Source organism: Felis catus, chromosome B3 (genome assembly GCF_018350175.1).
Source record: "Felis catus isolate Fca126 chromosome B3, F.catus_Fca126_mat1.0, whole genome shotgun sequence".
NCBI lineage: Eukaryota > Metazoa > Chordata > Mammalia > Carnivora > Felidae > Felis > Felis catus.
In genome coordinates this window covers 83,869,998-83,897,782 of record NC_058373.1, presented here as the reverse complement: position 1 = coordinate 83,897,782, position 27,785 = coordinate 83,869,998, and the positions used below count along the sequence as shown (strand labels likewise).

Here is a 27,785-nt window from a genome sequence, read left to right as displayed (position 1 = left end):
CCGTGTGTAAGAAGCGTGGCGAGCGCGAGGGTGTGGGTCGAGGCGGGCCGAGCAACTCATACTTACCTGGCAGGGGAGATACCATGATCACGAAGGTGGTTTTCCCAGGGCGAGGCTTATCCATTGCACTCCGGATGTGCTGACCCCTGCGATTTCCCCAAATGTGGGAAACTCGACTGCATAATTTGTGGTAGTGGGGGACTGCGTTCGCGCTTTCCCCTGGTTATCTGGGTTCACCAAGAACAGGCGCAGCTTTTTTCTTTCTCTTCGTGTTGGCGCAGAAGTGGACTTCTGGGCGTTTGGTTGTCCACAGTTAATGCCTACGGTGTCGGAACAGCAGTCTCGGCAGTGTTTGGGGTTTGTGTTTTTTTTTTTTTTCTTTTTTTCTTCTTTCTCGCGTTGTTTTCTTAAAGCCCTTTCGCTTTGGAGGCTGGTAGTCGCTTTCAACGCGCCCTCCTGGGCCCGTGGGGGCTGGCTGGTTACGAGCGCGGGACGCAGCAACGTTTTATAGAGACCTTACTTTCACAGAATCCGCCGAACTAGATAGCAGCCATTTATATACTACAGGATTCCCCCAGGTGGTTCCAGACACGCTTGGAGAACGGATCTAACATCTTATTAGCTTTGTCTTTTTTCCGAAAAATTTTCAGTGTTTGGTTTTTGAGACAGCGAGCGTGGGCGGGGAAGGAGCAGAGAAAGAGGGAGCCCCAGAATCTGAAGCAGGCTCCAGGTTCTGAACTGTCAGCACAGAGCCAGATCCGTGGCTCGAACTCACCAACCGTGAGTTCAGGACCTGAGCCCAAACCCCACGCTTAGCGGACTGAGCCACCCAGGACCCCTGCATTTTAGTTTTCTAACTATACCCCCTGAGAGGGAAGTTCCACGAGGCCAGAGATTGTCTATTTTGTTGATTGCTCCATTCATACTTGGCTACAACAGTGCATGGCGGCATAATAGGCTTTTAGTATATGCTTCATTAATTAGCTTATAGATCGCGGGGTTAAAAAAAAAAAAAGTTTCTGGGGCGCCTGGGTGGCTCAGTCCAGTCAAGCATCCTGACTCTTGATTTCGGCTCAGGTCACGATCTCACAGTTTGTGAGGATCCACCCACCAGTCTACCCCATCGGCCTCCAACCTAGCCTGGTTCAGCCCCTTCTCACTTTAGAAGAATGGGATCATTTTACAAACCATCAGAAAAAGGTAAGTCAGGGGTATGCACCTTAGTTAGTTTTCTCCCATGCCTTCCTCTTCTGTTCTTCCATCATGCTTCACTCTGGTTCAAGGTGTAGGGGAGACAGAACTTTACTTTTTACCCTGTTAGGGTCTCCAGCAGGGCCTGAGAATTAAATTGGACGTAAAACAGAATATCAGAAAGAAAGCATACAGATTTTTTCCATGTACGTGGGAGACCCCATAGTAACATGAAAACCCAAAGAAGTGGCTAGGTGGGTCTCCAAGGAGCCCTGGTTCCTTTTTTTTTTTTTTTTTTTTTTTTTTTTCCATTTTGTGTATCTGGAGGCCAAGATCCAGTGGTGCTTAGCGTTCAGGGATACTGACGTGTGATTGCATTTAGGCCCTGCACCTGTTTTACTCCACGGATTATGATCCATTATTTTTTCTTAAATTTTTTTTTAACGTTTATTTATTTTTGAGACAGAGAGAGACAGAGCACGAACAGGGGAGGGACAGAGAGAGAGGGAGACACAGAATCTGAAACAGGCTCCAGGCTCTGAGCTGTCAGCACAGAGCCTGACATGGGGCTTGAACTCGCGGACCGTGAGATCATAACCTGAGCCGAAGTCAGACACTTAACCAACTGAGCCACCCAGGCGCCCCTATGATCGATTATTATCATGATCTCGATTTGGCCAGTGGGAACCCTTTCAAAATGGCTCTTGTGTGCTTGACATGTCCACATCAGTGGCACATTGCTTTACTTTTTGGCACAGCTCCATGTTTCAGGGCATGATGAGGCCGATTGATACCCAGCCATGTCCGCCAGTCTGGTGGCCTGGCTCCTTTGACCCTCCTGTGTGCACCGACCTGGATCCCTTTGAGGGAGGTGGTTACTTCCTGAAATAGGTCAAGGTGCTTTGGACTTCCTGGAGAGGCACTGGAGTCAGAGGCGGGAGAGAAGAGAACACCAGGGCCGGGGTTGGACTCCTTGCCCTGGCTCCACGTATTTTAACATCCCCTCGGGTGTGTGCCCACCCACCCACCCACCCAGTGAAAGTCCCACAGAGGCGCAACAGGTCACATCTACGTGGCCTTCCCTTGACTGTGTCGCCACTGCCTGACTGGGTGGCAGGCACTGCTGTGCCTGCAAGGATGTGGGGCCGTACCTTGGAAGCACCCGGCTACTCCCCATGACACCCCGGACAGGAAGCGTCGGCCATGCTAGGGCCCACTCTTGCATTTGCTGGATGCCAAAACCCACCTCCCCCCTCCACCCCTCACCCTGCTATTCCCCCAAAGCGCCAAAGCTAGGTCCCCAGGGATTCCACACCTCCACATCTCATGGGGGGGGGGAGGGGGGCAGGCACATCCAGTGAAGGTGGTTGAGGTTTTATCTTTGGTGCCTGTCTGCTGGTCTCTGCCTGTAGATGGTGACATTAGAGGCTGGGGTCTCTCTGTGGCTTCCCGAAGGTCAACTGTTGGACTTCAAAGGCAGGGCCTCCTGAACCCGTGGAGGCAGTGGGACAGTAGCACTGAGACCGGGCTGGGGAGCGAACCAAGAGGAAGGGGGGGGGGGGGCCGGGGGAAACGCAGTCTCCAGTTTGGGAGGCAGAACTAAAACCGAAAAGGCGCTTGTGGTCTCAGAGGTCAGGGATGGCAGTAGCCGGGTCCCTGAGGCCTCAGAGAGCCACACTCCCGGTGCGGTTCCGCTGCCAGCCCCCTCTGTGATGTGCTCCAACTGTACTTTGAGTCTCTGGAGTTTCCTTCCCACAGGAGGGAAGAGAAACAAGGACCTTTCCCTGGCGTTCTTCTCTGCACCCACCCGCAGCCCCAACAACCTGGCTGTGTCCCCAGGATGAAGCCCGTTTTCTCCTGGATGGGTGCTCTCTGACAGGCCCTCAGTGTCTCCCTCTTCAGGCCCTGCCAATTTCGCCTTAAGGGCCCAGCGCTAAGTCAGCCAGCTGGTCAGAACCCACAGGCCAGCTGCCTGTGTAAGTAAGGACGTGAATTTGTGCGCCCGACCGACTGTGACGACAGCTGCCCCCGTCTCACTCCACCCCTACTCCCACTCTTCTGCGCCCCGACTCTGACTCTTAAGTCTGCGTTTTGCCGCCACACTCCGCCCCACCCCCCGCTCGCCCCCGCCCCTTTCTGCATACAGGTGGAGACCCCAGCGGTCCGGTCGGTCCGTGGCCAGAAAGCGGGTAAGATAGAAATATTTCATCCATCTCCCTCTCCCTCCGTCCGATGTAGCGGGAGAATCGGTACGGGTGGATTTACCACCGGTGCACAGAGCGTGAGTAATCACTGCTCTCTCAGCGGGAGCGCCCCCAGCCCCGCCATCCGTGGCTACAAGAACAGGTGCGAAGGCACGGGAAAACGGAAGTGTACCCGGACCACGGCCCTGTCCTCGGACTGACAAGAAACCTGAAGGGGCCGCTGAAGTTCTCGTCGCGACTGGCAAGGCCCATGAGAGGGGCCCTGCTGCATTTCGTTTCTGCCAGTGTCAGCTTCGATGCAAGCGCACAATTGGCGATGGCTTGGAAAACCTCAGAGTGACAGTTCTGTCCCACAAGTAGATTAAGCTGGTCGGGGAAGAGGGTTTTCTGTCTCCGTAGAGCTGTATATTTATAGACCCTATGAGAAACAGGGAAGGAGGAGACAGAGAGACTGCAACTGGGAGCGACCGACGCAGCGACCGTCCTCGGAGGCAAGGCAGGAGATCGAGGAGGGGGAGTTTTCATGAAGGACGCCATGGTTGTTCCCGACCCGTGTGACGACCTGTACGCTTGTCAGCCTCGAGGGCTTGCCGAGGGCAGAACCTCTTTGCCCACGCGTTTGTCTGGAGCGGGAGCAGTGGGCGAATAAAAGTGGGGAAGGGCGCGGGACGGCGTGGGGCTGAGACAAGGCAGGAGCGGCGGGGACGTGGAGCGTCCACGGGCACGTGCAGGTAAACTGCGGGAAGAAGGCGCAGGTGTGTTCCCTGGCGGCAGCACACGAGCAGACGTAGGCAGGTGTTCCGTAAAGGTTTTACTTACTGACTTTGGCCTGTGGGAGAGGGGCTGCCGCGAGGCTGCAGGTGCCCCGGGCGGGGCAGAGTTGGGGCGGGGCGCTGGGGGGCGGTGCCCCCCGCCCCGTGGCGCAAAAGCGTCAGGCACTTCCTTCGAGCCGGAATCGAACCAGCGACCTAAGGATGCCCACACGTATCCAGCCTACAGTCCTCCGCTCTACCAGCTGAGCTATCGAAGGGTGCACGCTGACAGGCCCGGGTCATTGCTTCTTCTTGAAATGACGGAGGCCACCACACTGGCAAGCCGGAGGTCCGGCATGCCTTGGCGTGGTTGGAAGGCTCTTTAGAAAAAAGAGCAGGGCCGACGCCGCCCCAGCGCCCCTTTCCGGGCAGAGGGAGCATATCCCCTGCGTTTGGCGGCTGCCCGGCCGGTGGCCCCAGCCTCCCGGGTCGCGATTGTCAAGATGCCTGGGCCGGGGCTCTCGCCTGTTGCGTTTCCCCTCCCGGCGCTCCTTTCTACAGGTGGGGACTACAGCGGTCCGTGGCGGCAGTGGCGAGGAGGGGCGTCGGTGAAGCTGGCGTGTTGGTTGTGCGGGGGTGGCCTCGCGGAGGAGCAGAGGAGAACCCACTGGGATGGGCACTAGGTAGGTGGCTGCGAACCGCCTAACCACCTGCTGGTTTTTAAATGCCTTTAGTTCAAAATAATCCTTAGGCCAAAATGACATTTTTTTGGTGTGGCAGATTATGCCACCATACGAAGGCAATATCGTCTTGCCTGGATTATGCAAGCCTCCTGAACTAACTGACTGATTTCCCTGCTTTTGTCTTTAACAGCCTGATTTCTTATTTTTTATTAACAACGATAATAATAATTATAATGGTAATTATTATTTTGGGTGCCAAGCGGAGTGGGAGGCGGAGGACTCAGATCAAGGCACTCCCCTGCTCAAAACCTCCCAGCTCGGGGTTGCCTGGCTGGCTCAGTCAGTAGAGCATTTGACTCTTGATCTTGAGGTTGTGAGTTCGGGCCCCCGAATTGGATGGTGTGTGTGTGTGTGTGTGTGTGTGTGTGTGTGTTCCTTCTTCCTAAGATTTTATTTTTAAGTAACCTCTACACCCATCTTGGGTCTCCAACTCACGACCCCAAGATCAGGAGTCGCATGCCACAGCCACTGAACCAGCCGGGACCCCGATGTAGACCTTACTTCAAACACTAAACAAAACAAAAACTTTTGGTTCGCTCACATTTAGAGTGTTACAATGATCTGCGCAGAGCGGAGTGGTCTCTGGAGATGCCTGATGATCTGTTCTGAGGAGCAGCCAGCAGCATGATGGACCCGGCCAGGGACCACTTACACCTGAGACGGACTAGAGAAAAGCACTCCCAGAGATGGAAGTCCAAGTCAAGAGCGTCACCTGTACCCAAGGAGACGGTGGCGGCAGCAGCAAGTACCTGTGGTCGATTTCCAGGCGGAACTGAGACAGGTATTCTCAGCCGGGATGCCAAGAAGTGGTTAAAGTGGTATTGGAACATCTAGGTAGCTGATTTCCAAGTGAAGTAAAAGTATTATCCGTGGGGGGCGGGGGTGGTGATGGTGTGGGACCTCTTACAATGATCTACAAGACCCTCATGATCTTATCTCCAACCTAGTCACCTCTCTGACCTAATTTTGTACAACTCTTCAGTTTTGCGCTGGACGCAGGGCCTCCTTGCTATTCTCCACACACAGTCCTACCTGGGCCTTTGCGCTAGCCGACCTTTGTGCCGGGGATGCTTCCTCCCCCGCCCCCTCCGTGATTGACACCCTCACCTCCTTCAAGTCTTTGCTTGAAGCATAGCACCTTCTCGTGTATAACCTCTTCTGAGCACCCACTAACAGCTAACACACTAATTAATTTACGTATTGTGTCCATTGTTGATTTTCTCCCACTCCCTCTGCCCCTTCTACAAAAAAAACATGAACGCCAAGAGGCCTTTTTGTTACCAGTTCCTCAAAGTGTCTGGCACAACAACAAACAGTTGTTGAACGGGCAAACAATGTCGTCAAAGAGAACAGAATATAAAAGGAGGGTCCAGGAGCCAGGGTTCAGCCAGGGGGAAGTGCCGGGTTATCTTGTTTCATCACCAGAGACTTTCTTAGGCTGAGAGCTGCAGAACTCTGAACACATAAGGACTGTTCCTGCACTGAGACTGTTTCCTGCACTGAGACTTGACCAGACTCTAGCATAGCTTCTGGCAGCACAAGGTTCTGTCCCTAAGTTTGACTTCCAGCCTGAGGAAGTTAAACACCTGACACAGGCCCCCAACCTGTGTTGTAAATAGGGCATTTATTAAAAAGGGCTTGCGATTGCGAATGTGGATCTCTTACAACTCTGAAGGGTCCCTCCCATCTCAAGGACTTTGAAATGTGATGGGGAAGGAAGTAGGGCCTATCTCCCAGTCTGTGGGAGGAGAGCATCCTCAGTTCAGTAACTGCCAGCTAACAAACACAACCGCCTCACAGCAGTTACACCGAACTACCCTTTGTAACCTTTCACTTCTCTGACTGGACTGAGCCCGCTTCCTCTCATTCTTCCGGGAAAACGCCCAAATCACCTCCGCACAAATCGGATTGGAGCTCAGCTCTTTCCCCTACTGTCAGTAGTCACTGAATGACATCTTTTTTCACCACTTTACTTACTGTCTGCTGCGTTTACCTTTGACGGAGTCCAAGTCAGAAAGGACCAGAGGGCACTTGGTGGGGCCACCCTGTGTGCGTGGTGGGGTGGTAGAGGGGGAAAGGGCTGAAGGGCACCTGACCCTGGCTGCCCGGGGTTTCGGGCGACACGACTGGCTGCGGTTGAAGGGCACTGTTTAGCGTTTTACTTAGTTTTTCGTTCTTCAACACTTAGAATCCTGGTTTTTCTTCTAGCGTTACTAGGTCAGGCTACTGCAGGTTACTGAAGCCCTTTTATTCAGAAAGTCGCCATGGCTAAACATTGCCACGACTTCTTACTAGGGCAGCTGAGCACTTAACGTCAAGCGGCAGAAAGACCTTTCCTGAGTTTTCGATTATATTTGAAAATGAGTTTCAAACAAGCGAGGACAAAAATGGGCCGAAAGTTTCTTTTTGTTGAAAGGCAGGTTGACACCACATCCGAGCCCGGACCCGCCACCACTCCCGCTGGGCGCCGGGCGACCCCCGCCTTCTCGAGTCTCGCTGCTAGGTCCCGGACCCCTCGCCTCGTGCCCACCTGCGCCCGCTCCCCCCCCCCCCCCCCCCCCCCCGGCATCGGCGGGTCTGCCCGGCCACTAGCACATCCGTTGTCCCAGAGCCGGAGACCGGATGCGGGGGACGTCATGGCAAGGCGTGGCGTATGTAGATGAGCATGCGCGCATTGGCTGCCGGTCCCGGACAGCCTGGGCGCGCACGTCCCGCGTGGGCGCACGGCAAAGGCGCCCGCGGTTGTTTTGCCGACGAGCGAGGTTGAGGCGGGGGGCGTGCAGGGAGCGCGGGGTGCGGAGGCGGCGTGGGGGAAGTGACCGTGTGTGTGAAGTGCGGCGAGCGCGAGGGTGTGGGTCGAGGCGGGGCGAGCAACTCATACTTACCTGGCAGGGGAGATACCATGATCAAGAAGGTGGTTTTCCCAGGGCGAGGCTTATCCATTGCACTCCGGATGTGCTGACCCCTGCGATTTCCCCAAATGTGGGAAACTCGACTGCATAATTTGTGGTAGTGGGGGACTGCGTTCGCGCTTTCCCCTGGCTTAGTGTGTTTCGAAGAACAGGCCGCTCGTATGCTCGCTGTCTTCCGGGTTTTTTTTTTTTTTTTGTTTCTTTCTTTTTGGGGCTTGGCGCCCTGGGGCGCCAGCGTTTGCGGCGCTGGTAGTCTCGCTGTGGTGTGTATGCGTTGGGGCGGTGAGTTGCTGCAGGTGCCGTCGGGCTTCTAGCCTGAACTGCATTGGGGGGGTCACGAGGGTTTTTTGAAGGGTTAATTAATGCCCCACCATTAACAGGGCCAAGCCTTGTGGGAGCAAGTAACTATGCTAGAAAGCTCCAGCTGGCCCGGTCAGGAACTCTCAACTGCCTTCTTTGCACCTGCTGGGGGTGTGATTTTACCACGACTATTTCTGGAGCTGGAAGTAGTTGCATTGGCTGGTGGAGGTGAAAGAAACACTCACCAGTGGGGTTTACTTACTTCTACGGTTTTGTATAGTTTTAAGAAAGATTCCTTCCGGTCCCCATCAGTCAATCCGGTGAAAAACATTTTTGTGTCAAACTTAGGGCTGGGGTAGCTCTCTGGATACATACTGTATTAGTTTTACTTTGGTATTACTAGCCAAAGAAAGATTACTAACGGAGATGGCCCGGCCTTAGCTCTGCCAATAATCACCAATAATTGAATTGCTGTTGGACCCCTGGTAACTGTACGAATCATTTATACCTTGTCAGTTGCGTTCAAGTACCAAAGTCAGTTATTGTAGAAAGCTTCAGTGTCAAGTCCTTGTGAAAACCATAGTCCAGTTCTGAACCTGAAGTGCTGCTGGTTTCACTTGGAAAGCGTGAATCCAACTGTTTTTTTCTTTCACTTTTCTTTTCTTTCACTTTGATAGCTACATAAGTGACCCCAGTGAGCCTTTTCAGAAAGGGTAGCAGCTGCTTGCCACAGCGTAGAGGCACACCGGGGCAGGCACTCCCCCAGGGCACAGTTCATCCGGAACTGAGAAATATGCTATTGGTTTAGAGTCTAATCCCCAAATTGGAGTTAAGCCTCCACTAGGACCAACCTTTAGTTTCATGACAAAATAAGTGGAAAAGGCTTTCAAAATTTGGGAAAAGTTGAGGGGATGACTCTTAATAGCTAGTTTCATTTCTTCACAATACTTTTTCTAGGAACCAAACCATCCACAGGATCTCGGGAATTACCGTGCAATGTTTTGTCACTGGTTTCGCCTGTTCTGTAAAAGCTGAAACCTACTACTGTCTACGATACCCTACCTAGTCCACCAAATTTAAATTTTCTTTTTTTGGTAGCAGACTGGTTTACTGCAAAATTTTGAGACTTTGAGATTGTAACACGTTGCAGCCCTCTCCAGCTGATAACACGTCCTAAATATTTTACTTCAGTTTCACAATATTGCAACGTGTCTAGTGAGGAGGCCTTATGTCCCTTTGAGGGAAGGGATTGTAACAAAACCAAAGTGTCCATTCCAAGAACGTAATTGCCCTTTAATTTGGGAGGCTACCAGCAAATCATCTACATATTGAATAATTAATTGTAGATCCCGCTAGTGGGACTGTAAATGTCCTGATTTCCTTCAGAAATCTTTTCCATAAATATGGGATCCCATAAATAAAAGCAAAAAGAATTTAGACTTGTCCACTAGAGGGACAGAAAAACAAGCAGAACATAGATCAGCTACAGAAATAAGCTTTGCAGATGACAGTGCCTAACGTCAAGATCATTGCAGAGTTAGAAACTATAGGAGTTAATGGTAATGGAGTAACAAATTTATTTTTCTAAGATCTTATACAAATCTATATATTGGTCAACCATTTCATCTCATAGATAAATGTCTCCTAGACTCTTTATAGACAGTGCTCTTTTAAAATGATTAAAATATCTCGTTTTTCTAATTCTTTTATCACTGGTTTTATTCCTTCTAATTGAGTTCTTAACAAAGGGTATTGTTTTACACCTGAGTATGGCTTATCTTTTTGTTAAGTTATTTTTATTGGTTCTATGTCTCTAAATGAGTACCATTATTCCCTAAGGCCCAACTCCATACATCTGTTTCTTTCGGCTCTGTCTTCCCCAAGTGCAGTGAGAGACTGTCACTCTCCGCCATACACCCCTTTTCTTTCAGAAGGCACATACTTAGCAAATAACTAGGGACCTTTTCCTCCAGGGAGCTTCACCAGTATTCCATCTATAATACAGAGTATGCTAGCCTTTACTTTGCACAGCAAGCCTTCCCCAACATGCTAACAGGAGAATCAGGACAAAGTGAAAACATTATGTTCCTCAGTCAGAGGACCTAGCTGTATAGGAACTGCAGAGGAAAAGGAACAAGTAGAAAGGTGACCTGAACAACCAACAACCTGTATTGTTCTCTCACCAGCTGGAACAGAAGACATTTCCAGGAAATTGCAGAATAAGCAGCAACAGTATCTAGCAGGAAAAGTAAGGCTATATTAGGCCAAGGAAAGTCTTTGACACACAAAGTTGGTTCACCAGTTCCCACCTCTGAGATTCTCTTAATCACCCAAATTTGAGCCATTTACTGGTCCTTCCTTCCTTCCTTCCTTCCTTCCTTCCTTCCTTCCTTCCTTCCTCCCTTCCTCCCTCCCTCCCTCCCTCCCTCCTTCCCTCTTTTCTTCCTTCCTCCCTCCCTCCCTTTCTCCCTCCCTCCCTCCCTCCCTCCCTTCTCAAAGTTAGCTAACATATCGTGCAATAATGGCTTGAGGATTAGTATTTAGTGATTCATCACTTACATACGACCCTACGACCCAGCAATTGCACTACTAGGTATTTATCCAAGGGATACAGGTGTGCCGTTTTGAAGGGACACAAGCACCCCAATGTTGACAGCAGCACTATCAACAATAGCCAAAGTATGGAAAGAGCCAAAATGTCCATTGATGGATGAATGGATGGAGAAGATGTGGTATACACACACACACACACACACACACACACACACACACACAGAGTGGAATATTACTTGGCGGTCATATGATTTCACTCATGTGGAATATTAAGAAACAAAATAGATGAACATAGGGGAAGGGAAGGAAAAATAAGATAAAAACAGAGAGGCAAACCAGGAGACACTCTTAAGTACAGAGAACAAACTGAAGGTTGCTGGAGGGTGTTGGGGGTGTTGGTGGGCTAAATGGGTGATGGGCATTAAGGAGGGCACTTGTTGGGATGTGCACTGGGTGTTATATGTAAGTGATGAATCACTAAATACTAATCCTCAAGCCATTATTGCACGATATGTTAGCTAACTTTGAGAAGGGAGGGAGGGAGGGAGGGAGGGAGAAAGGGAGGGAGGGAGGAAGGAAGAAAAGAGGGAGGGAGGGAGGGAGGAAGGGAGGAAGGAAGGAAGGAAGGAAGGAAGGAAGGAAGGAAGGACCAGTAAATGGCTCAAATTTGGGTGATTAAGAGAATCTCAGAGGTGGGAACTGGTGAACCAACTTTGTGTGTCAAAGACTTTCCTTGGCCTAATATAGCCTTACTTTTCCTGCTAGATACTGTTGCTGCTTATTCTGCAATTTCCTGGAAATGTCTTCTGTTCCAGCTGGTGAGAGAACAATACAGGTTGTTGGTTGTTCAGGTCACCTTTCTACTTGTTCCTTTTCCTCTGCAGTTCCTATACAGCTAGGTCCTCTGACTGAGGAACATAATGTTTTCACTTTGTCCTGATTCTCCTGTTAGCATGTTGGGGAAGGCTTGCTGTGCAAAGTAAAGGCTAGCATACTCTGTATTATAGATGGAATACTGGTGAAGCTCCCTGGAGGAAAAGGTCCCTAGTTATTTGCTAAGTATGTGCCTTCTGAAAGAAAAGGGGTGTATGGCGGAGAGTGACAGTCTCTCACTGCACTTGGGGAAGACAGAGCCGAAAGAAACAGATGTATGGAGTTGGGCCTTAGGGAATAATGGTACTCATTTAGAGACATAGAACCAATAAAAATAACTTAACAAAAAGATAAGCCATACTCAGGTGTAAAACAATACCCTTTGTTAAGAACTCAATTAGAAGGAATAAAACCAGTGATAAAAGAATTAGAAAAACGAGATATTTTAATCATTTTAAAAGAGCACTGTCTATAAAGAGTCTAGGAGACATTTATCTATGAGATGAAATGGTTGACCAATATATAGATTTGTATAAGATCTTAGAAAAATAAATTTGTTACTCCATTACCATTAACTCCTATAGTTTCTAACTCTGCAATGATCTTGACGTTAGGCACTGTCATCTGCAAAGCTTATTTCTGTAGCTGATCTATGTTCTGCTTGTTTTTCTGTCCCTCTAGTGGACAAGTCTAAATTCTTTTTGCTTTTATTTATGGGATCCCATATTTATGGAAAAGATTTCTGAAGGAAATCAGGACATTTACAGTCCCACTAGCGGGATCTACAATTAATTATTCAATATGTAGATGATTTGCTGGTAGCCTCCCAAATTAAAGGGCAATTACGTTCTTGGAATGGACACTTTGGTTTTGTTACAATCCCTTCCCTCAAAGGGACATAAGGCCTCCTCACTAGACACGTTGCAATATTGTGAAACTGAAGTAAAATATTTAGGACGTGTTATCAGCTGGAGAGGGCTGCAACGTGTTACAATCTCAAAGTCTCAAAATTTTGCAGTAAACCAGTCTGCTACCAAAAAAAGAAAATTTAAATTTGGTGGACTAGGTAGGGTATCGTAGACAGTAGTAGGTTTCAGCTTTTACAGAACAGGCGAAACCAGTGACAAAACATTGCACGGTAATTCCCGAGATCCTGTGGATGGTTTGGTTCCTAGAAAAAGTATTGTGAAGAAATGAAACTAGCTATTAAGAGTCATCCCCTCAACTTTTCCCAAATTTTGAAAGCCTTTTCCACTTATTTTGTCATGAAACTAAAGGTTGGTCCTAGTGGAGGCTTAACTCCAATTTGGGGATTAGACTCTAAACCAATAGCATATTTCTCAGTTCCGGATGAACTGTGCCCTGGGGGAGTGCCTGCCCCGGTGTGCCTCTACGCTGTGGCAAGCAGCTGCTACCCTTTCTGAAAAGGCTCACTGGGGTCACTTATGTAGCTATCAAAGTGAAAGAAAAGAAAAGTGAAAGAAAAAAACAGTTGGATTCACGCTTTCCAAGTGAAACCAGCAGCACTTCAGGTTCAGAACTGGACTATGGTTTTCACAAGGACTTGACACTGAAGCTTTCTACAATAACTGACTTTGGTACTTGAACGCAACTGACAAGGTATAAATGATTCGTACAGTTACCAGGGGTCCAACAGCAATTCAATTATTGGTGATTATTGGCAGAGCTAAGGCCGGGCCATCTCCGTTAGTAATCTTTCTTTGGCTAGTAATACCAAAGTAAAACTAATACAGTATGTATCCAGAGAGCTACCCCAGCCCTAAGTTTGACACAAAAATGTTTTTCACCGGATTGACTGATGGGGACCGGAAGGAATCTTTCTTAAAACTATACAAAACCGTAGAAGTAAGTAAACCCCACTGGTGAGTGTTTCTTTCACCTCCACCAGCCAATGCAACTACTTCCAGCTCCAGAAATAGTCGTGGTAAAATCACACCCCCAGCAGGTGCAAAGAAGGCAGTTGAGAGTTCCTGACCGGGCCAGCTGGAGCTTTCTAGCATAGTTACTTGCTCCCACAAGGCTTGGCCCTGTTAATGGTGGGGCATTAATTAACCCTTCAAAAAACCCTCGTGACCCCCCCAATGCAGTTCAGGCTAGAAGCCCGACGGCACCTGCAGCAACTCACCGCCCCAACGCATACACACCACAGCGAGACTACCAGCGCCGCAAACGCTGGCGCCCCAGGGCGCCAAGCCCCAAAAAGAAAGAAACAAAAAAAAAAAAAAACCCGGAAGACAGCGAGCATACGAGCGGCCTGTTCTTCGAAACACACTAAGCCAGGGGAAAGCGCGAACGCAGTCCCCCACTACCACAAATTATGCAGTCGAGTTTCCCACATTTGGGGAAATCGCAGGGGTCAGCACATCCGGAGTGCAATGGATAAGCCTCGCCCTGGGAAAACCACCTTCTTGATCATGGTATCTCCCCTGCCAGGTAAGTATGAGTTGCTCGCCCCGCCTCGACCCACACCCTCGCGCTCGCCGCACTTCACACACACGGTCACTTCCCCCACGCCGCCTCCGCACCCCGCGCTCCCTGCACGCCCCCCGCCTCAACCTCGCTCGTCGGCAAAACAACCGCGGGCGCCTTTGCCGTGCGCCCACGCGGGACGTGCGCGCCCAGGCTGTCCGGGACCGGCAGCCAATGCGCGCATGCTCATCTACATACGCCACGCCTTGCCATGACGTCCCCCGCATCCGGTCTCCGGCTCTGGGACAACGGATGTGCTAGTGGCCGGGCAGACCCGCCGATGCCGGGGGGGGGGGGGGGGGGGGAGCGGGCGCAGGTGGGCACGAGGCGAGGGGTCCGGGACCTAGCAGCGAGACTCGAGAAGGCGGGGGTCGCCCGGCGCCCAGCGGGAGTGGTGGCGGGTCCGGGCTCGGATGTGGTGTCAACCTGCCTTTCAACAAAAAGAAACTTTCGGCCCATTTTTGTCCTCGCTTGTTTGAAACTCATTTTCAAATATAATCGAAAACTCAGGAAAGGTCTTTCTGCCGCTTGACGTTAAGTGCTCAGCTGCCCTAGTAAGAAGTCGTGGCAATGTTTAGCCATGGCGACTTTCTGAATAAAAGGGCTTCAGTAACCTGCAGTAGCCTGACCTAGTAACGCTAGAAGAAAAACCAGGATTCTAAGTGTTGAAGAACGAAAAACTAAGTAAAACGCTAAACAGTGCCCTTCAACCGCAGCCAGTCGTGTCGCCCGAAACCCCGGGCAGCCAGGGTCAGGTGCCCTTCAGCCCTTTCCCCCTCTACCACCCCACCACGCACACAGGGTGGCCCCACCAAGTGCCCTCTGGTCCTTTCTGACTTGGACTCCGTCAAAGGTAAACGCAGCAGACAGTAAGTAAAGTGGTGAAAAAAGATGTCATTCAGTGACTACTGACAGTAGGGGAAAGAGCTGAGCTCCAATCCGATTTGTGCGGAGGTGATTTGGGCGTTTTCCCGGAAGAATGAGAGGAAGCGGGCTCAGTCCAGTCAGAGAAGTGAAAGGTTACAAAGGGTAGTTCGGTGTAACTGCTGTGAGGCGGTTGTGTTTGTTAGCTGGCAGTTACTGAACTGAGGATGCTCTCCTCCCACAGACTGGGAGATAGGCCCTACTTCCTTCCCCATCACATTTCAAAGTCCTTGAGATGGGAGGGACCCTTCAGAGTTGTAAGAGATCCACATTCGCAATCGCAAGCCCTTTTTAATAAATGCCCTATTTACAACACAGGTTGGGGGCCTGTGTCAGGTGTTTAACTTCCTCAGGCTGGAAGTCAAACTTAGGGACAGAACCTTGTGCTGCCAGAAGCTATGCTAGAGTCTGGTCAAGTCTCAGTGCAGGAAACAGTCTCAGTGCAGGAACAGTCCTTATGTGTTCAGAGTTCTGCAGCTCTCAGCCTAAGAAAGTCTCTGGTGATGAAACAAGATAACCCGGCACTTCCCCCTGGCTGAACCCTGGCTCCTGGACCCTCCTTTTATATTCTGTTCTCTTTGACGACATTGTTTGCCCGTTCAACAACTGTTTGTTGTTGTGCCAGACACTTTGAGGAACTGGTAACAAAAAGGCCTCTTGGCGTTCATGTTTTTTTTGTAGAAGGGGCAGAGGGAGTGGGAGAAAATCAACAATGGACACAATACGTAAATTAATTAGTGTGTTAGCTGTTAGTGGGTGCTCAGAAGAGGTTATACACGAGAAGGTGCTATGCTTCAAGCAAAGACTTGAAGGAGGTGAGGGTGTCAATCACGGAGGGGGCGGGGGAGGAAGCATCCCCGGCACAAAGGTCGGCTAGCGCAAAGGCCCAGGTAGGACTGTGTGTGGAGAATAGCAAGGAGGCCCTGCGTCCAGCGCAAAACTGAAGAGTTGTACAAAATTAGGTCAGAGAGGTGACTAGGTTGGAGATAAGATCATGAGGGTCTTGTAGATCATTGTAAGAGGTCCCACACCATCACCACCCCCGCCCCCCACGGATAATACTTTTACTTCACTTGGAAATCAGCTACCTAGATGTTCCAATACCACTTTAACCACTTCTTGGCATCCCGGCTGAGAATACCTGTCTCAGTTCCGCCTGGAAATCGACCACAGGTACTTGCTGCTGCCGCCACCGTCTCCTTGGGTACAGGTGACGCTCTTGACTTGGACTTCCATCTCTGGGAGTGCTTTTCTCTAGTCCGTCTCAGGTGTAAGTGGTCCCTGGCCGGGTCCATCATGCTGCTGGCTGCTCCTCAGAACAGATCATCAGGCATCTCCAGAGACCACTCCGCTCTGCGCAGATCATTGTAACACTCTAAATGTGAGCGAACCAAAAGTTTTTGTTTTGTTTAGTGTTTGAAGTAAGGTCTACATCGGGGTCCCGGCTGGTTCAGTGGCTGTGGCATGCGACTCCTGATCTTGGGGTCGTGAGTTGGAGACCCAAGATGGGTGTAGAGGTTACTTAAAAATAAAATCTTAGGAAGAAGGAACACACACACACACACACACACACACACACACACCATCCAATTCGGGGGCCCGAACTCACAACCTCAAGATCAAGAGTCAAATGCTCTACTGACTGAGCCAGCCAGGCAACCCCGAGCTGGGAGGTTTTGAGCAGGGGAGTGCCTTGATCTGAGTCCTCCGCCTCCCACTCCGCTTGGCACCCAAAATAATAATTACCATTATAATTATTATTATCGTTGTTAATAAAAAATAAGAAATCAGGCTGTTAAAGACAAAAGCAGGGAAATCAGTCAGTTAGTTCAGGAGGCTTGCATAATCCAGGCAAGACGATATTGCCTTCGTATGGTGGCATAATCTGCCACACCAAAAAAATGTCATTTTGGCCTAAGGATTATTTTGAACTAAAGGCATTTAAAAACCAGCAGGTGGTTAGGCGGTTCGCAGCCACCTACCTAGTGCCCATCCCAGTGGGTTCTCCTCTGCTCCTCCGCGAGGCCACCCCCGCACAACCAACACGCCAGCTTCACCGACGCCCCTCCTCGCCACTGCCGCCACGGACCGCTGTAGTCCCCACCTGTAGAAAGGAGCGCCGGGAGGGGAAACGCAACAGGCGAGAGCCCCGGCCCAGGCATCTTGACAATCGCGACCCGGGAGGCTGGGGCCACCGGCCGGGCAGCCGCCAAACGCAGGGGATATGCTCCCTCTGCCCGGAAAGGGGCGCTGGGGCGGCGTCGGCCCTGCTCTTTTTTCTAAAGAGCCTTCCAACCACGCCAAGGCATGCCGGACCTCCGGCTTGCCAGTGTGGTGGCCTCCGTCATTTCAAGAAGAAGCAATGACCCGGGCCTGTCAGCGTGCACCCTTCGATAGCTCAGCTGGTAGAGCGGAGGACTGTAGGCTGGATACGTGTGGGCATCCTTAGGTCGCTGGTTCGATTCCGGCTCGAAGGAAGTGCCTGACGCTTTTGCGCCACGGGGCGGGGGGCACCGCCCCCCAGCGCCCCGCCCCAACTCTGCCCCGCCCGGGGCACCTGCAGCCTCGCGGCAGCCCCTCTCCCACAGGCCAAAGTCAGTAAGTAAAACCTTTACGGAACACCTGCCTACGTCTGCTCGTGTGCTGCCGCCAGGGAACACACCTGCGCCTTCTTCCCGCAGTTTACCTGCACGTGCCCGTGGACGCTCCACGTCCCCGCCGCTCCTGCCTTGTCTCAGCCCCACGCCGTCCCGCGCCCTTCCCCACTTTTATTCGCCCACTGCTCCCGCTCCAGACAAACGCGTGGGCAAAGAGGTTCTGCCCTCGGCAAGCCCTCGAGGCTGACAAGCGTACAGGTCGTCACACGGGTCGGGAACAACCATGGCGTCCTTCATGAAAACTCCCCCTCCTCGATCTCCTGCCTTGCCTCCGAGGACGGTCGCTGCGTCGGTCGCTCCCAGTTGCAGTCTCTCTGTCTCCTCCTTCCCTGTTTCTCATAGGGTCTATAAATATACAGCTCTACGGAGACAGAAAACCCTCTTCCCCGACCAGCTTAATCTACTTGTGGGACAGAACTGTCACTCTGAGGTTTTCCAAGCCATCGCCAATTGTGCGCTTGCATCGAAGCTGACACTGGCAGAAACGAAATGCAGCAGGGCCCCTCTCATGGGCCTTGCCAGTCGCGACGAGAACTTCAGCGGCCCCTTCAGGTTTCTTGTCAGTCCGAGGACAGGGCCGTGGTCCGGGTACACTTCCGTTTTCCCGTGCCTTCGCACCTGTTCTTGTAGCCACGGATGGCGGGGCTGGGGGCGCTCCCGCTGAGAGAGCAGTGATTACTCACGCTCTGTGCACCGGTGGTAAATCCACCCGTACCGATTCTCCCGCTACATCGGACGGAGGGAGAGGGAGATGGATGAAATATTTCTATCTTACCCGCTTTCTGGCCACGGACCGACCGGACCGCTGGGGTCTCCACCTGTATGCAGAAAGGGGCGGGGGCGAGCGGGGGGTGGGGCGGAGTGTGGCGGCAAAACGCAGACTTAAGAGTCAGAGTCGGGGCGCAGAAGAGTGGGAGTAGGGGTGGAGTGAGACGGGGGCAGCTGTCGTCACAGTCGGTCGGGCGCACAAATTCACGTCCTTACTTACACAGGCAGCTGGCCTGTGGGTTCTGACCAGCTGGCTGACTTAGCGCTGGGCCCTTAAGGCGAAATTGGCAGGGCCTGAAGAGGGAGACACTGAGGGCCTGTCAGAGAGCACCCATCCAGGAGAAAACGGGCTTCATCCTGGGGACACAGCCAGGTTGTTGGGGCTGCGGGTGGGTGCAGAGAAGAACGCCAGGGAAAGGTCCTTGTTTCTCTTCCCTCCTGTGGGAAGGAAACTCCAGAGACTCAAAGTACAGTTGGAGCACATCACAGAGGGGGCTGGCAGCGGAACCGCACCGGGAGTGTGGCTCTCTGAGGCCTCAGGGACCCGGCTACTGCCATCCCTGACCTCTGAGACCACAAGCGCCTTTTCGGTTTTAGTTCTGCCTCCCAAACTGGAGACTGCGTTTCCCCCGGCCCCCCCCCCCCCTTCCTCTTGGTTCGCTCCCCAGCCCGGTCTCAGTGCTACTGTCCCACTGCCTCCACGGGTTCAGGAGGCCCTGCCTTTGAAGTCCAACAGTTGACCTTCGGGAAGCCACAGAGAGACCCCAGCCTCTAATGTCACCATCTACAGGCAGAGACCAGCAGACAGGCACCAAAGATAAAACCTCAACCACCTTCACTGGATGTGCCTGCCCCCCTCCCCCCCCCCATGAGATGTGGAGGTGTGGAATCCCTGGGGACCTAGCTTTGGCGCTTTGGGGGAATAGCAGGGTGAGGGGTGGAGGGGGGAGGTGGGTTTTGGCATCCAGCAAATGCAAGAGTGGGCCCTAGCATGGCCGACGCTTCCTGTCCGGGGTGTCATGGGGAGTAGCCGGGTGCTTCCAAGGTACGGCCCCACATCCTTGCAGGCACAGCAGTGCCTGCCACCCAGTCAGGCAGTGGCGACACAGTCAAGGGAAGGCCACGTAGATGTGACCTGTTGCGCCTCTGTGGGACTTTCACTGGGTGGGTGGGTGGGTGGGCACACACCCGAGGGGATGTTAAAATACGTGGAGCCAGGGCAAGGAGTCCAACCCCGGCCCTGGTGTTCTCTTCTCTCCCGCCTCTGACTCCAGTGCCTCTCCAGGAAGTCCAAAGCACCTTGACCTATTTCAGGAAGTAACCACCTCCCTCAAAGGGATCCAGGTCGGTGCACACAGGAGGGTCAAAGGAGCCAGGCCACCAGACTGGCGGACATGGCTGGGTATCAATCGGCCTCATCATGCCCTGAAACATGGAGCTGTGCCAAAAAGTAAAGCAATGTGCCACTGATGTGGACATGTCAAGCACACAAGAGCCATTTTGAAAGGGTTCCCACTGGCCAAATCGAGATCATGATAATAATCGATCATAGGGGCGCCTGGGTGGCTCAGTTGGTTAAGTGTCTGACTTCGGCTCAGGTTATGATCTCACGGTCCGCGAGTTCAAGCCCCATGTCAGGCTCTGTGCTGACAGCTCAGAGCCTGGAGCCTGTTTCAGATTCTGTGTCTCCCTCTCTCTCTGTCCCTCCCCTGTTCGTGCTCTGTCTCTCTCTGTCTCAAAAATAAATAAACGTTAAAAAAAAATTTAAGAAAAAATAATGGATCATAATCCGTGGAGTAAAACAGGTGCAGGGCCTAAATGCAATCACACGTCAGTATCCCTGAACGCTAAGCACCACTGGATCTTGGCCTCCAGATACACAAAATGGAAAAAAAAAAAAAAAAAAAAAAAAAAAAGGAACCAGGGCTCCTTGGAGACCCACCTAGCCACTTCTTTGGGTTTTCATGTTACTATGGGGTCTCCCACGTACATGGAAAAAATCTGTATGCTTTCTTTCTGATATTCTGTTTTACGTCCAATTTAATTCTCAGGCCCTGCTGGAGACCCTAACAGGGTAAAAAGTAAAGTTCTGTCTCCCCTACACCTTGAACCAGAGTGAAGCATGATGGAAGAACAGAAGAGGAAGGCATGGGAGAAAACTAACTAAGGTGCATACCCCTGACTTACCTTTTTCTGATGGTTTGTAAAATGATCCCATTCTTCTAAAGTGAGAAGGGGCTGAACCAGGCTAGGTTGGAGGCCGATGGGGTAGACTGGTGGGTGGATCCTCACAAACTGTGAGATCGTGACCTGAGCCGAAATCAAGAGTCAGGATGCTTGACTGGACTGAGCCACCCAGGCGCCCCAGAAACTTTTTTTTTTTTTAACCCCGCGATCTATAAGCTAATTAATGAAGCATATACTAAAAGCCTATTATGCCGCCATGCACTGTTGTAGCCAAGTATGAATGGAGCAATCAACAAAATAGACAATCTCTGGCCTCGTGGAACTTCCCTCTCAGGGGGTATAGTTAGAAAACTAAAATGCAGGGGTCCTGGGTGGCTCAGTCCGCTAAGCGTGGGGTTTGGGCTCAGGTCCTGAACTCACGGTTGGTGAGTTCGAGCCACGGATCTGGCTCTGTGCTGACAGTTCAGAACCTGGAGCCTGCTTCAGATTCTGGGGCTCCCTCTTTCTCTGCTCCTTCCCCGCCCACGCTCGCTGTCTCAAAAACCAAACACTGAAAATTTTTCGGAAAAAAGACAAAGCTAATAAGATGTTAGATCCGTTCTCCAAGCGTGTCTGGAACCACCTGGGGGAATCCTGTAGTATATAAATGGCTGCTATCTAGTTCGGCGGATTCTGTGAAAGTAAGGTCTCTATAAAACGTTGCTGCGTCCCGCGCTCGTAACCAGCCAGCCCCCACGGGCCCAGGAGGGCGCGTTGAAAGCGACTACCAGCCTCCAAAGCGAAAGGGCTTTAAGAAAACAACGCGAGAAAGAAGAAAAAAAAGAAAAAAAAAAAACACAAACCCCAAACACTGCCGAGACTGCTGTTCCGACACCGTAGGCATTAACTGTGGACAACCAAACGCCCAGAAGTCCACTTCTGCGCCAACACGAAGAGAAAGAAAAAAGCTGCGCCTGTTCTTGGTGAACCCAGATAACCAGGGGAAAGCGCGAACGCAGTCCCCCACTACCACAAATTATGCAGTCGAGTTTCCCACATTTGGGGAAATCGCAGGGGTCAGCACATCCGGAGTGCAATGGATAAGCCTCGCCCTGGGAAAACCACCTTCGTGATCATGGTATCTCCCCTGCCAGGTAAGTATGAGTTGCTCGGCCCGCCTCGACCCACACCCTCGCGCTCGCCACGCTTCTTACACACGGTCACTTGCCCCACGCGGCCTCCGCGCCCCGGATGCCCGCAGCCCCCCCTCAGCTCCAACCTCTCCCGTCCGCACAACAACCTCGGGCGCCTTTGCCTAGCCCCCACGCGGGACGTGCGCGCCCAGGCTGTCCGGGACCGGCAGCCAATGCGCGCATGCTCATCTACATACGCCACGCCCCGTCGCCCGAGTGGGCGGAGGAACTTTCCACCCTTGGGAGACGAAAGTAGAAGAACCGGGGGAGCCTGGCTGTGATTCTTCCAGTTAAAATGAACATTAGTTTGTAGTTCTCTTATTTATTTTATTTATTTGTTTTTTAATTATGACGTGGATTCATGAGCAGATGGCTAAGAAAGGTTTCTCCAGACGTTTCAGTGCAAAAAGGTGTTGTTATTATACGTAGCACCAGCACAGCACCCGGTGGGCAGGCAGAAAGAGCTGCCCTGGGCTTGTGAGGAGTGACTTGATGATATATTTTTAAATTTGTGGAGGGAGGGGGGATAGAGATAAAGTAAGTTTCCAAGGAATTTTGAAGCAAGGCTTTCAGGACCCTGAGGGGCTAGCTGCTGTCATGGTAAGGTTGCTTTTAGTTTTTAACGAAATATAAACATTAAGGCACTACGGCAGCCGTGAGCTCCTTGAGGAAGGTCACGCTCTGCATGTTTCAGCTCTCTATCAGTGGGCTGCAAGCTGTAAGGAGATCTAGTTTAAGCTACGTTTCTCTTGCCTTTGTTTCCCTCATCAATCTGTATGTACACCCATGTAGGGCTAGAACTCTTCACTCAGAGCCCCATGGTCTACCAACTGAGCCAGCCAGGCACTGCACAGCAGTTTGCAGTTTGCAGTTGGATTGAGGGGTTTGATTTTGTCACCGTTTTTTTTTCTAACATTTTCCCCACTGAGAAATCACAGTCTTTGCAAAGGCTGGTGAGCCCTCGTTTGGGTTTTCTAGTTTGTTTACTTTTTTCTTTGGCTGACCTTGTGGCCTCCAGGAGGTTAGGACAGGGTTGCTTGACTTGTGGGTTCGCTTTAGGTATGACACATCGACTGTGTTAAGTGGGGGAGGAGGGGGGGAGAAAAAGGCCCCCAAATATACGTAGTATGCTACCGTTTGTGTAGGAAAAGTGTGAAAACAAGAAAATTATACAGTCTTGGCAAAAGAAACAGAAGACTAGGGACACCTGGGTGTCTGACTCTTGACTTCAGGTCAGGTCAGGTCAGGATCCCAGGGTCGTGGGCTGGGCACTGAGTGTGGAGCTTGCTTAAGGTTCTATCTCTCCCCCTCTGCCCCTCTCCCCTTCTCCCCGACTAGCACTCTCTAAATAGATAAATGATGAAATTGCCTGGGGAAGGGGGGGGGGGAGTGGAAGGAGAGAGTGATGCTTTTCTGAGTACACCTTTCTCTGTAATTTTGACTTCTGGAATTCTATTAATATTTTACATATATTTTTAAATCACAGGGGGAACATCCCTAACGTTGAACATAAGCATAACTGAACCTAGCGATCTGAGATGAATAGTGTAGCCACACTGGAAGAAAAAAAAATAACCAACTGAAATGACTTTTGGGCACAGTACATCGACTATAAACATCTTCAAGTCCAAAGACAAGAACTGCAAACACATACTGAACTGTCCCATAGTAGGTTTGTATTTCATAGCTGTATGGTCGTAACAGTTCTGTAACAACGTTGTGTATATTGTAGGATTGAGCTAATGACTAAATGGATGTTGGGAGTCAAGGTTCTTACTGTTGGAGAAAGGAGCTACAAACAAATATGGAATGATGGTCCGCCTGGGTGGCTCAGTCTGTTGAGCATCCGACTCTTGATTTCAGCTCAGGTCATGATCTCACCGTTCATGAGTTTGGGCCCTCCGTCGGGCTCTGTGCTGATGGCTCAGAGCCTGGAGCCTGCTTCAGATTCTGTCTGTCTGTCTGTCTGTCTCTCTCTCTCTGCCCCTGCTCATGCTCTGTCTCTCTTGCTCTCAAAAATAAATAAACATTTGGGGCTCCTGGGTGGCTCAGTCGGTTAAGCGCCTGACTTTCGCTCAGGTCACGATCTCGCGGTTCATGGGTTCAAGCCCCACATCGGGCTCTGCGCTGACAGCTCGGAGCCTGGAGCCTGCTTTGGATTGATTCTGTGTCTCCCTTTCTCTCTGCCCCTCCCCTGCTCATGCTCGCTCTCTCTCTCTCTCTCTCTCTCTCTCACACACACAAAAATAAACATTTAAAATAAATAAATAAACATTAAAAACAAAAACAAAAACACGGGGTGCCTGGGTGGCTTAGTCGGTTAGTTGGTTAAGCGTTCAACTTCAGCTCAGGTCATGATCTCACGGTTTGTGAGTTCGAGCCCCTCATCAGGCTCTGTGCTGACAGCTCGGAGCCTGGAGCCTGTTTATTCTGTGTCTCCCTCTCTCTCTCTGTCCCTCCCCTGCTTGTGATCGGTCTGTCTGTCTCTCTCTCTCTCTCTCTCTCTCTCTCTCTCTCTCTCTCTCAAAAATAAATAAACGTTAAAAAAATTAAAGCAAGCAAACAAACAAATATGGAATGGTGGAGGGCAAGGAGGACCCACTTGCATAAAATTGAGAGTTGGAATTTAAGGTACTGGTGTGGGCTCATTATTTATTTTTTTAATTTTTTTTTTTTTTTTTTTTTTTTTTTTAAAGAGAGAGAAGGAACGAGTGGGGGAGAGGGCATAGAGAGAGGGAGAGAGAATTTTCTTTACGTTTATTAATTTCTTTTGAGAGGGGGGAGAGGGGCAGAGACAGAGGTAGAGAGAATCTTAAGCAGGTTCCACACCTAGCAGGGAGCCGGAGGCAGGGCTCAATATCATGACCCCAAGGTTATGACCTGAGCCAAAATCAAGAGACGGATGCTTAACCAACTGAACCACCCACGTAGCTGTCCCTGGGCTCATTGCTTTTAATCTACATCTGTAGATAGGTGTTAGGAAATACACGTATTCTCTACCTCTATCCACTGAAGGGGCCTAGAGGCAAAGACAGTAGCATTAGACATACCTACCGCCTTGATCTTGCTTCCTTTCTTTTCCTTTTTTCTTTTTTTCTTTTCTTTCTGTCTCCTCCTCCTCCTCCTCCTCCTCCTCCTCCTCCTCCTCCTCCTCCTTCTCTTAACGTTTATTTGTTTAACGTTTATTTGTTTTTGAGACAATGTGTGAGCGGGGGAGGGGCGGAGAGAGGGGGGCTGAGGATCCAAAGCGGGCCGAACTCACCAACCGAACCCGTGAGATCACGACCTGAGCCAAAGTCGGCCGCCCAACCGACTGCGCCACGCAGGCGCCCCTTGATCTTGTTTTCTAAAACCACTCCCCACTAAAAAGAACCAGGCCTCTTTGGAGAAATAGATAATTTTCACGAGCCAAGACAGATACATAATGGCCCTGGAACATCTTGTGCCAGAAGACACGGAAATGCTCCAAAAATGTTATGGACGTGTCCGAAGGACACCGTAGGCACCCTGAAGGGGTTTTTATAGGCCCGATCTGAGAACATTCGAACATCAAAATAAATTTCAAAACAGTTTTGGGTTACAAACAACTGAACAAAATAACAACCATGAGTTCGTATCGTTAGCACATAGGGAAGGAGGGAAAGTCCTACCTTACGATGCCAGCTGATACCTGAAGAATGAATGATGGCATTAGAAAATGGACATTTGGCGATCGTAACGCAAGAGCCATCAGTGGACGCTAAAAACTGTCGTGTTAAACAGGATATTCACATATCCTCAAATTATCTCCATACAAATCACTTGATAATTACAAAGGGAAAACTTGATGAACACCTCCAGTGGCCGACAGTTGCAGTGCTGGCCCCAGTACCCAGGTGCTTCTGCAACACCCCAGCCTGCTGACTTTGGCCTTCGCTATGTGACTTGCTTTGGCTAATGGGACATTAGTAAATGGGACGCAAGCAGAAGGTTGAAAATCACTTGCTCATTAAGACTGGCTCTCACTTGCCTGTCCTGAGGCCACCATGAGAAGAAGCCTGGGTTAGCCCGTTGGAGGATGACATCGCCGGAGTGAACGTGAACCGTGTCTGCCGAAGTCCCCTAGACCGACTAGGCCCCAGGTGACCTGCAGGCTGGCCGCCGCGGCTCCAGCGATCCCACTTGAGACCGGCAGAACTGCCCGGCGGAACCCAGCCAGAATCGCTGATCCACAGAATTGTGAGCAAGTGAAACGGTCATTATTTCCAATCGCTAAGTTTTACGGCAATCTGTTACACAGAGACGGGTAACCGATACACCTCCTTCACTAAGTAGTCGATGTTAACCCCACCGGTAATAGAACAAACTGCCTTCACGTGCCTCCAAACGTGGTGCCCAGAGGAGGCCTGTATACATCTGTACAGGTCTGTCATAATAAAACACCACCAAGTGGGCGGCTTAAAAAAACAGAAGTGTCTTCTCCCACAGTTCTGGAAGCTAGAGGTCCAAAAGCAAGGTGCCAGCAGGGCCATACTCTCTCTGAGGCTCTGAGTGGAATCGTCCCTCGTCACTCCCCAGCTTCCGGTGGTGACAAGCCAAGCCTTGGCTCGCTTGCGGCTACATCACTACACTCTCTGCTTCTGCCATCGCACGGTGTCCTGTCAGCGAGTCTCTTCACGTTGCCGTCTTCCTCGCGTAAGGAAAACAGTCACATTGGATCAGGGCCCGCTCGAGTGACCTCACCTTCACCCGACTGTATCTGCAAAGATCAGATTTCTAAAGAAGGTCACAGTCCTAGGTACCAGGACTCAGGACTTCAACACATTTTTTTGGAGGGACACAAACCAACCCATAGCAGACACGGTATCATTTACGTAGCCTTCGTGTCAAAAATGCATTCCTGAATGTACTTGCGAGGGAAGCCAGGACAACTCAAAAACTGAAGGACGGTCTCCAAAATGACTGGCCCGTAGTCTTCAAAAAGGCCTGCATCATGAGATGCAAAGAACTACCTGGGAACTAGTTCAGATAAAGAGACATGCCAACTGAATGCAACACATGATTTCGAATTTTCCTTTGCTCTAAAGGACATTATTGGGACAATTGATGGAAAAGGGAATAACGTCTGTAGAGTAGTAAGATTGTATCAATGTTCATTTCTTGGTTTTGATAATTTTCCTGGGGTTAGGGAAGAGAACCATTTGTTTGTTTGCAGGAGTAGTACACCCTAAGAAAGGAAACTTCCTGAGACAACTAACAATCCAAAACGTGGGCCACCTGGGTGCTCAGTCCCTTAAGGGAACGAGCCTTGGTCATGATCTCACGGTTGGGGGCGGGGAGGGGGCGGAGAGGGGGTTCGGTGCGCGTGGGGCTCCCCGCTGACAGCACGGAGCCTGCTTGGGATTCTCCCTCTCCCCTGCTCTCGCCCGTCCTCCCGCTCTCTCTCAAAATAAATTAAAAAACAAAAGAAAAGAAAAGTAAAGTAAAAGGATGTACAACACACGTTAACTCGGATCTTGATGCTGCTAGAACCTCAGAGAAGTCTTTGCTGACCCAATAATCTCTAGTCCTGTCTCTTGCCTTGCTTTGCTCCAGGGACCCGATCACCCAGGAACACACAACACTTCAATCATTTTGCTCCTATCTGAAGAGGATATTTACCTTTACCTCCACTCGATCTCCGGAAAGAATCTTCTTGTACAGAAGAGGAAAAGACAAATCCGGGCAGGCTGAAAGAGGCAGCCGAAGCCCACAGGATGAAAACGTGATATTTCCGTTCATTTGATTTTCGGAGACCATTCGACGCCCCTCCCCAGCCCACACATCTACTCTTGAGAATGGACGCCTTGTCCTGACTGACGCCCTCTGTTCAAATTTTCCTTTCGTTGTCGCAAGATTAGGTTACTACGTAATCCGAAAGGTCATACTGAGGATTAAGACAATTTCGTGTTAAATTGGTGACAAAACTCTTAGTATTTAAGGTTGAGTTGATTCTCTGTTGCCTATTGCATGTAATTTTCGTTGCAAGGAAGGGGAGACTTAACCCACCGCCTGGGTGGGGCCTGCAGTTTCTGGACGCC

General features: G+C 50.7%; 3 long non-coding RNA genes and 6 other non-coding genes across 9 annotated transcripts in view; 4 read left to right on the top strand and 5 right to left on the bottom strand.

Moving 5' to 3' along the window:
- Positions 1-27,785, bottom strand: part of LOC111560870 — a 48,101-nt gene that overhangs the window by 5,924 nt on the left and 14,392 nt on the right. Inside the window, exons 4-6 of the long non-coding RNA XR_002743050.2 lie at positions 21,397-21,680; positions 20,555-20,677; positions 1,220-1,336 (exon numbers count right to left, since the gene is read on the bottom strand). This is a non-coding gene — a long non-coding RNA (uncharacterized LOC111560870). The remainder of the gene's footprint in view (positions 1-1,219; positions 1,337-20,554; positions 20,678-21,396; positions 21,681-27,785) is intronic.
- LOC111559028 lies at positions 59-222 on the top strand. Its single transcript, XR_002740069.1, has one exon. It is a non-coding gene; the product is annotated as a U1 spliceosomal RNA (small nuclear RNA).
- LOC111559023 lies at positions 74-27,677 on the top strand. Its single transcript, XR_002740063.2, has 5 exons — positions 74-357; positions 1,078-1,200; positions 20,419-20,535; positions 23,213-23,398; positions 27,301-27,677. It is a non-coding gene; the product is annotated as an uncharacterized LOC111559023 (long non-coding RNA).
- On the bottom strand, positions 4,336-4,425 carry TRNAY-GUA. Its single transcript is given in 2 exon segments — positions 4,336-4,371; positions 4,389-4,425. It is a non-coding gene; the product is annotated as a tRNA-Tyr (tRNA).
- On the top strand, positions 7,768-7,931 carry LOC111559027. Its single transcript, XR_002740068.2, has one exon. It is a non-coding gene; the product is annotated as a U1 spliceosomal RNA (small nuclear RNA).
- On the bottom strand, positions 13,826-19,613 carry LOC123386044. Its single transcript, XR_006599518.1, has 2 exons — positions 16,925-19,613; positions 13,826-16,317 (listed from the first exon to the last, which is right to left on the bottom strand). It is a non-coding gene; the product is annotated as an uncharacterized LOC123386044 (long non-coding RNA).
- On the bottom strand, positions 13,827-13,990 carry LOC111559030. The gene has a single exon (XR_002740071.2). It is a non-coding gene; the product is annotated as a U1 spliceosomal RNA (small nuclear RNA).
- TRNAY-GUA lies at positions 17,330-17,419 on the top strand. Its single transcript is given in 2 exon segments — positions 17,330-17,366; positions 17,384-17,419. It is a non-coding gene; the product is annotated as a tRNA-Tyr (tRNA).
- On the bottom strand, positions 21,532-21,695 carry LOC111559016. Its single transcript, XR_002740059.1, has one exon. It is a non-coding gene; the product is annotated as a U1 spliceosomal RNA (small nuclear RNA).